The sequence below is a fragment of the Chiloscyllium punctatum genome, chromosome 5, assembly GCF_047496795.1.
Source record: "Chiloscyllium punctatum isolate Juve2018m chromosome 5, sChiPun1.3, whole genome shotgun sequence".
Taxonomy (NCBI): Eukaryota; Metazoa; Chordata; class Chondrichthyes; order Orectolobiformes; family Hemiscylliidae; genus Chiloscyllium; species Chiloscyllium punctatum.
Genome location: NC_092743.1, coordinates 97,070,296 through 97,080,296, shown reverse-complemented (window position 1 = coordinate 97,080,296; position 10,001 = coordinate 97,070,296). Strand labels below are relative to the sequence as shown.

Below are 10,001 nucleotides of genomic sequence, written 5' to 3'. Positions count from 1 at the left end.
AAAATTCAATTAAGGGATGCCTTACTTCCCAACCTTTTGCCGTTGTAAAAATGGTGGAGTATCTTTTTCTTGAATTCCCGTAGTGCACATGGTGTATGTGCTTCCAGGGTTTTTCAGAGTTCTCTCACCAACCTTGATTATATTCTAAGCAGTTTTCAATGTTAACATGTCTTATGGACCAGACCAGATACCATCAAAACATTTGAAGAAAGTAGTCCAGACTCTAATATTTCTAGCTGTTTTAAGCAGATGTACAGTGGATATTCCTGGAGTGATGCAGCTGGCCCAACCACTTGGTTTTAAACAAAACTGAATTTATTTGCGAGCTTACCAAATGAAACACAAACAAAAGAGAACAGAATAACTTTAACTATACAAAAAACCCAACAGATCATCCCAACCTAATGATGCTGTTTCAAATTCCTGCAACAATTCCCATAAACAGCCCTTGGCAAAAAAAGATAAAATCAAACACAGGGTCTTACAGGAGAGAGAGAGAGCGATGGCAGAAAGATTCAGCATGGAACATCTTCTTCCATGTAGTTGTTTCTTTTGCATTCCCAGCTAACAACTGAATAGCAGCTCTGAACAACCAGACTACTAAAACCAAACCAAACCAGAGGATCGCTGAGCTGAGAGAACTGGTCACTCCCCTTTCATTGAACAAGTGTTCTTTTAAACTTAAAAAGCTTCTTCAAGTAGATAAATGCAGGCAAAATGGAACCACTGCCTTTACGACCCGTGTTCATGGAGCAACAGTATCGCACATGGCTCACGTGATAATGTAGTTTGTGGGTTGTTGGACATTACTAAGGTCATCTTGATGTTTAAACAGTTCAATATGTTTTTAGCTAGATCCTGACCATCACCTGGTGCAATTGACATTATTACCACGTCTATGAGGAAGGCCTCGATGTTGGGTCTTACTTCTTCAAAGTACAAAGCTGTTCTCTCACTTGAGTCTATATGACATCATTACATTTGGCAGCCCTTAATGTACTCATCTTCCAGTATTAACATTATATACTTGAAGATATAAATACACCAACCATTACCCAATCACCCCTGCAAAGTCTCTGACTTCACAAATTCAGGCAGGCTGGAGGTTTTGCAATTTTGCCAGAATACATTTGGCTCCATCTTGGAAGATCAGGAGGTCTCTGGGTTGAAGACTGTTTACTTTGATTCTGTTCTTGACAGCATGAGTCACGTGGTGTGATGAGGTATTTGGGAGTTGTTTCTTCATAAACGGTCTGTTCTGCTCTCACAATCTATGATGGGTCCAGTGATGCACTGTTTATGTTCAGCAGGATATTCATACCTGATGAGTAATACTTAATGTTGGCTTCTGTAACACAAGACCAAGTGTGGTTAACGTAGTATTGAAGAAATCCATTCATTTTCTACATTTCTTGGTGTCTATATTTAAATACAATCACAGGACCTTTTTGTCTCAGCGGAAGATAAGCAATACAATGTAACTGTAGCAAGCTTACCTCAGTGTGCCTGAGGACTCAGAAAGGTCAAAACTGAGACCTTTATACTATCAGGTATATTGTGAATAGTCATAAACCTGTATATGCTGCTGGTCCTGCCACTGCTGGATTTTTGGCAGGTACAAGGTTTGGGAAGAGAAGCTGAGATAACATATTGGCATAGCAGTGGGATTGTCCTACTGCATGGAATTGGTGATTTGTTATATGTTGAGATGGTCTTTTGTAGGTATATGTGGGGGTACATATCTTTTAGGATGCATAACACTAATATGTCAGCACTAACACCTGTGTCAATTTTGGCTTTCAGAGTGTGTTGAACTGCCTTTTGGGCTATACAGTATTTGTGATTGTAAAAGTTAATGATCGTATTATACCAACATATGAGATTGACAATATAAACGTAATCATCTTCCAAAATTTTATTTTGCTCTGTTGACTGCTGTAATTTAGTGAAGATGTCAATAGCTGCACAATCTATAATCAAATGTTCGCCTCCCATTCCTTGTTGAAGGTCTGTGCATTTTTTTTGTTGAAGTAGAATACATGGTTTGTTTGGTGTTTCACCCCTTTATTTTATCTTCTCCTTTATTTTTGACAGTTACAGCACCTTCAAAGAGTTTTGATTACTATAAGACTATGCCTTCACAGGTCTGTAGTAGCAGACTTCAGCCACTAGTGGAAGCTTGCACTGAATGAAGGATGATGGGATACCACAAGATTTCGTGCCAAACTGGGAAAACAGAGAATGGTGTAACCAACTGACCTCTTTAGACAGGCAAGCTTCATTAGGTTATAAAATCAATTTTGAGTGCTTACAATATATATTTTTCTTTCAACACAAGAAATTTCTGTTTAAAGAAAAATATACATTTGCATTAAATAGAAAGTATTCTTGACTGCTAATTTTACGTTTAAGGCTGTAGGAAGCAATTTGGCTACTGATTTTACTTTTAAGCTGCTAAGAAATTATTTAACTATTGTGTTATCTTTATTATGTCACAAATTACGGTTAAACTTTCTTTTGGTCTATTTTTGTAACAGCACTGCAGGGATTATAGTTGAACATTAAGTAAGAAGAAGCAATTCTGTCTCCTGGCTAATGAGGCAGGAACATTCTGTGCTGAAACCCTGTTGTCCTCTGCTATCAGTGAACCATTCTCAACTTGCTGATCAATACACAAACTTGTTGCTGTTTGTCTTCTGAACCCACAAAGATCCAGAACCATGAAATCTTCACTGGAGTTCTCAAGCATCTGTAATCAAGATCTTGAAGTCTTTTGCAAGTAGGCACTGCTGCTTAGCACCATGCTGCCACTGTGATGCAATCTCTTTATGATATAGTGCAATATCTTGGAGTCATGTCTTTATAAATAGCCACCACTGTTAACCAAGATTTGTTTTTCCCTCATTCTCTTCCACGGATGTTGCTTGACCTGCTGAGTTTTACCAACTTCTTATGTTTTTCCTTCAGAATTTGCAGCATTTTGCTTTTGGATTTGCTTTTCATTAGGGTTCAGTCTAGGAAGCCTTACAAAATCTTCTACCATTTGACCTTTCATGTCATTCCATGACTAACTGTTCCTTGAATGATTGCAACATAATTCATGCTTTCTTGACCAATTGTTTCTCAACATTAAACAGTTTAACTCTTTCTGTCATTGAAGATGCTAGAGGTTAAGGCATGCATTCATGTTCAAGAATGAGAATTCTTGATTGTGAAGAATGTACATGTTCTCTACTATCTGACACCACTAGTATGGCAGAGTTGCTTGTAGCAAATGTTCAATCATAAATGGTATATCTTCTGGATCATGTCATTGCACTGTTGTATACTGCAAACAGTATTTCTTCACTCTGGAAACACTGTCTGACAATGTAGTGACACTTGTCCCTGCATTGAGTTTAAAATTGTGAGAGGTACATTAGAATGAATAACTTCTTGGCAAGAAGCTAATTCTGGGTCATATATTTCCCCTAGGAATACCTTTAGTGTCCTTTCCTATTTTAATCAACCCTATCCTATGAACTCCATTGTGAGAGCAGCTATTTGGCTTGCTGCTGTTCTATGACACATTTCCTGAAAATGACCTAGTGTTTTATAGATAATATATTCTGTTTTAATAGTTGGTTATTGATTGTGTCTCTGTAGTTTTATGCAGTGATATGCTGACTATTAGTATCTTGTATCTTGCTAACTCTCTGTATTAGCTTTTGACATGTGTCTTTAGAGTTTTTGCACCTAACAGACTGGGTAGATTTTGCTGATCTCTTGTGACAAGTTTCATCCTGTCTTCTTAGAATTGAATTATGTTGCTTCCAGACATCTGGTTCATTCATCATCTGAATATTTTTTACCAAAATGAAATCTTCCTTTGACCATAATTAATCTGACAAAGATTCATCAATAATTCCAACAATAATTTTGCTTTGTTTGAATTCTGACTTTAAAGCCCCATGATTATGTTTTCCTCTAATCTGTAGAGCTCATTACTGAAATTACCTATGGGTTCTCCTGGATGCTGAGCTCTTATGCTATATCTTGATCTTTCAAAAATGTATTATTTGAGTAAAGTAATAGTCAAAAACTTATGGATGTGGATCAAAAGTGTCTGTTCTACCCATTATACCTTGTGAAAGTATAATGACATCAACTATAGTCCCAATTGAATTCAAAAGTATATTTAGTTATTCAGCTTCTGATTTAGTATCTACTTTGGAAGCAATCCTGTACCTAAAGAATTGTTTTCTTCAAGATGTTCCATTTTGTGGTCTACTTGGTCCATTTATGAAATTAAATCTGACTGGCAAAACTATTTCTGCTGCCATTTCTTCATAGTGTAATTGTTTATTTTCCCTTCATTAAAGGCATTTAATTCTGCAGTATACACCAAAACTGTGAATATGTAATACTATACTGGGGGGTTATCCCATGCTTTTTACTGGAAAAGTGAAGCATTCCCTTATGGAAGTAGAATGGGGAGTTCCCACCTTCTGTGATTCATAAGGATGATTCCTGCCTTTTTTATGAGCAAGATAGTTGAGTTACGTCTTCACCTAGCTCTGCCAGATGAATCATGGTGCCTTCAGCTTTAATAAACAATTCCTGTTCTTTTTTGAGCACTGGGGCCTTTAAAAACAAAATTTTCCTAATATTTACTGTGTAGCTATTAAAACAGTACTTGCTAAAGAACTAGCATATGAAAACAAAGGGAAGAAATATGAAAAATATAGAGGTCATGATGCCCATTGCACCAATGTCCACAAGTTATCTAGCACTAAATGCACTCTTATTTTGAAAATAAGAAACATTTGTTCTCAGGAAGAATGGGAAACTAACTCTCAGATGAAGCAGTGGTAATTTGCATCAAGGTTGGCTGTCTGATGGCCATTGCCAAAAGGGTTCAGACAGTTGGTTAACACAATGTAAGTTACCTGTCCCTGGAAAGGTGGCATAAATATAAGTGCTGGGACAGAGAGGAATTCTCAGAGAAGAGCTCTCTCAGAGGGCAGTTCTCATCAAGCGGAACTTGTAGAGAGTAATTCTTATTGGATGGGGAGTCTTCATTGAGCAATTTTCACCAGGCAGATGGAAGATAGTCCAGACAGAGAGACTGAAGACTCAGGGAAGAGTTCTGTAACACTTCAGCTACAGAGCAGGATGCTGCCTTCTCAACTTTAATGAGATAGCAGTATTCCATGCTGACAGCCTGTTTGTCCTCTGTTATCAGTGAATCATTCTTAATTGTCACAGGCATATACTTTCTTTATCTAATTAACTAAAGTATTATAGCTAAACTGCTGTTTCTTAACAAATCTAATAAACTAAAAAAAAACTTACAAATCATGTACTGCCTATAACTGTTAACTGTGATCACAAATGCCTAAAATTATCACCTAAATAATTTTTACCAAAGCAAAATCTTCCTTTGAACATAATTAATCTGACAAAGATTCATCAACAATCTAACAAATCTAATGAGTGAATCCTGTTGCTCGCAACTCATAATAATTCCCATTCTTTTAATGGTTTTACCAACTGAATCTTGCTCTCCATGACTCCATGAGACAAATCCCATTCCTTTAATCTATTTCACGAGATAAAATCCTCTGTCTGCTGTGCTGCTTGTACTCCTCATTGCTTTGTTTTTTTCCCCTCAATAAGTCCTATTGTGAGTATTTTAAATAAATGCTTCACACATTTACCATGTTTTAAGTAATGGATATTTTACCTTTCATGCAGCTTCAGTCATCCCCTAGCTTCCTTCTTCCAATAGACCTCATCTGCTTCGGTTTCAAATGTGGACCCTTGTCATTTTAACTATAACTTTGCAATGTCCCTGGGTCTGTGACCCAGGTTGGATTGCTTTTGTGATTGTATTGGTGTGTCATGGTGATACAGTGACAATGCTCAACCTAACTATAAGTACTTGTTTACTTCTGCCTGTAAACCATGCCACTTCATAAAATGTCACCCCTTGCCCGACAAGGATTTTAAGTTTACTCATGAATGGCATCTTTCCTCTCATCGGCTGGACTCTGACTCAGATTTCTTTCACAGATTCATGTCTCATGACGTAGCCTCTACCTGTTTTGGAGTGATTAATACTCCAGTTCCAGGTGGTTCCTAATTATCTGATTGCAATGCACCTCTTACTGAAATGCTTTTATGTTCAATCAAAGATTCTGCCTTGTAGAATCTGCCATGAGTTTCTCTTCTGCAGGATACTTGAAAACTCAATTCTTTCAGCAGCCTTATTAAAATTGTGTCTGAATAGTCTTTAGACCTCTACCATTTACCAACAAATTGTAAAGACAACCAATACCCATGCTAACATGTTGTTTATGATGCAACCCCACTACAGTTCACCTTGGACAATGACCATCCTGTAAATTTGCTACCACTATTCTCTTTCCTGGTATGGATCTACAGGACCTGCTCTATCTAATATTGCGGTACAGGAAAACCACTTGATGGTCAAATGAGAAGATGTTCTTCCCTTGATCAAGATGTGGTTTCTTGCATGAAAGCAATTAGATACAAGTTATACCATTGGTGTGATCATCACTAAGACTACGCGGAAGACTTAGATGGTAAATCATAACCCTTTGAGATCCAATGCTGGTCTCCCACCCAGGTCCATATGACATTATCATATTGAGTGGTACTCAATGCAAGCCTCATCAATAACCCTTTCAGACCTTTGCATCCTTATGCAACATAAAACATTTCGAGGGACAACAACATTTATTCATACAAATAATATGATGAAATGTCCTCAGCTAGCCCACAGGAATATGATAAAACAAAATACAATGCTGAGCCACAGAAGGAAATATGGAGTCACATGACAAACCATTTAGCTGACAATATGTTTAGGATCAGCAAGGAGACTCAGTGGTTAGCATTGCTGCTTCACAGCACCAGGGTCCCAGGTTCGATTCCAGCCTTGGGCAACTGTCTGTGTGGAATTTGCACTTTTCCCTGTATCTGCATGGGTTTCTTCCGGGTGCTCCAGTTTCCTCCCACAGTCCAAAGATGTGCAGGTTAGATGGATTGGCCATGGTAAATTGCCTATGGTGTCCAGGGATGTGCAGACTAGATGGGTTAGTCATGGGAAATGCAGGGTTATAGGAATAGGGTAGGGGTGGGTGTGGGTGCTCTTTGAAGGGTTGCTATGGACTTGATGGGCCAAATGGCTTGTTTTCACACAGTATGGATTCTATGATTCCAGTCAGGAAAGTCTGAAAGAAGGACAGGGAGGCAGAAAGGTGAAGGGGAGGTTTACAGATTTTGGAGCCTGGCATCTGAAGGCAAAGCCACCACCAGGAGAGTGATTAAAATTAATGATCCTCAAAAGGCCAGAATTGTAGGAGTACAGGTAGCTCAGAGGCTTTTGGCATTGAGTGAGATTACCACGATAGGGAGGGACAAATATGTAGGTCAGTGAACAAAGGGTAATGGATGAATGGGACTTGCTGCAAGTTCATACATGTAGTGCAGAATTTTGAAATCAGACCAACTTTACAGAGGTTAGTCTGCAGAAGACAAGCCAGGAATGTGTTGGAGTGATAGAATCTAAAGATAACAAAAGCATGAATGACTGTTTCAGTAGCAGATGAACAAAGACTGGCATAAACTTGGGTAATGCTATGAATGCGGAAATAGGCAGCATTGGGTTATGTCTCATGGTTAGTATGCCAGTGTTCCTTTAGGAGATGTGCTCATTCTGTCATTGTTGCATCATGGCATCTGACCTGAGGGCATAAAGGTCTCAGACTTCATCTTACCCTGAATCACTTAAAGTGTATGACGTGTTGCTGGAAGCATGATGTCTACTGTTGTAATACAATAGGTTAATATTATTCTAGATACCTATTTGCCTGTGAATTCAATGTTTGTACATAATAGTTAGCCATAATAAACAATATCGCAGTATTCATGCTCAGTTTCCAATGTTATGTGAGATAATGTAAATATTGTTGCATCAGACACAAAGGAGGCAAAAGCACACCAGGCACTTACCTACAAAAAGGGAGTCCTTTCTAAGGAAATGTCATCTCCCTTCTGAGGATGAATTTACTGTTCGTTGCTTGTCAATAGCATTTGTTATTTAGAGCGAGGAGGAAAATAAAGACACAAATTGGAGCAAATTCCCTTCTGTCGCAGGTTACTGGGAGCAAAGCAAGACACTTCACGTTTGAAGAGCAGTCTATCACCTCCACTCTAAGAGGTCTGACACATGCAACAATATGTTATGAGCAGAATGGAACCAACATCCGCCTAAATTCTCAATTTTGAACGACACAGCACTTGTTGAAGCAGCTGTATCGAGCTGGGTGCCAGCTGCTTTCGAAATTACAGATGAATTTCTCAGTTCTGGGCATGAGAGCCAAATGATCAACAAATCCCTCACAACTAATCATGCCGCACTCAACAACTTCCGTTCCCTGATTACTGAGGAAATCATTAGAGGGAGAAAAGTGCACAGATCTTTCATCGTGCCCAGATAAACTACAAGGAGGTCAGAAGGGGGTGTGTTTGATAGGCCATTTGCTCTTCCTATTCCTATTATTCCAGAATGTCCTCTATCTTGCCGATGTCTGCATCTTAATCACTTCCATCCCAGAGTGTTTGGCTCTCTGGAAACCTCCTGCAGGTTTACTGCTGCCTGATGCAGGCTTCTGGCCTCCTGTGTGACTGATCACAGCAAGCTCTGCACTGCAGCCTTCCAAAGTAAGTCTCCTTCAGTTCCTGTGGGCCTGGGCTTATGCCGTCACATATGGCACTAATGGCATCTGAACAGTATGTTCAAGGGCTAGTGTCATGTGTTTGGTCACATTGCATGGAGTCAGGCTTGTGGCTGACATTCAGAACACTGGGAGAAGCAAGACCTGCAGGCACTCGGAACCAAACTGTACCTCTCTCCAGTGCCCCTTTTAATTGTTTTCATTCCCCTCATGAGACAGAAATCTGGAACTTCAGGTGAAACTACTGCTAAGGACACCCTATCTTGTATTCTGAAAACTCCCAAATCCTTGAATCTTTTCCCTTTTAGTGGAGTCTAGAAACAGAGGTACTATTTAAAATTTATGCATCTCCCTTGTTAAGACTGCGATGAGAACTCTTGTCTCTCCAGTCGATGGGATTTTTATTCCCAGAGAACTGAAGAAGCGGGGTCAAGGAATATATTTGAGGCAGACTTTGGTAGATTCTTGACTAACAAAAAAGAGGAGTGTTTTGCAGGGTGCTGACAGGAAATGGAGTCAAGGCCTCAAACAGATCAGCCAGGATCTTAGTAATGGCAGAACAGGCTGGATGGGCTGAATGGCCTTCTGCTGTTCCTAATCTCCGTGTTCTTCTGCTGCACTGACAGAGCTAGTAACACCAAAGTGCCTCCAGTACATACATCTGAGAGCAAGGTGTAAGTGAGGCAGATAGAATTATAGCTAGCTATGATTCTATCTGCCAGGCAGTTTAATAGAACAGAAAGGGAGAAGCAGCTTTTTAGGCAGCAGTGAGGCAGCCACAACACTCAATTTGCATTTCAAAGTCACATATGGGACAAAAAGTGAGACTTTGTCTGGGAGTGACCATCCAGTCAGGCAACTACTTTTGGTAAGCAGGCCACTGAGTTTATCTCCTTCCAGAGACAATCACAATATTGCAAAATAAACTGCTCAGACATGAAGCTTGTTAAAATCCTTGACCCCTTTTAGATATTCTGCAGTAACTTTTGACTTTTGCCATGTCATAAACACCCTCTGGATTCCACAGATTCCCATCCATTAATCAGAATTAACAGATGTCAAAATATTAACTGATCCGGTAATTACAAACCATTAGGAGTCCAGCTGGCTACTTGGTTTTGCTTGGAGCCCCAGTTTGTGGAGATAATCGGTGTGGTCATGTGTTTCAACTGAAGCAGACTTTTGTAATTATAGTGTTTGACGGACAAACAGAATCTAAGGCCGAGCTCGCAACTTATTGCGCAAGAGGGTCACCGG

The 10,001-nt window shown here is 39.3% G+C and overlaps 1 long non-coding RNA gene across 1 annotated transcript; it reads right to left on the bottom strand.

Annotated features, from left to right (window-relative positions):
* Nucleotides 1–293: 293 nt before the first annotated feature.
* Nucleotides 294–8,654, bottom strand: LOC140476762 (uncharacterized). Its single transcript, XR_011960598.1, has 2 exons — nucleotides 8,020–8,654; nucleotides 294–1,348 (listed from the first exon to the last, which is right to left on the bottom strand). It is a non-coding gene; the product is annotated as an uncharacterized lncRNA (long non-coding RNA).
* Between the last annotated feature and the right edge of the window lie 1,347 nt (nucleotides 8,655–10,001).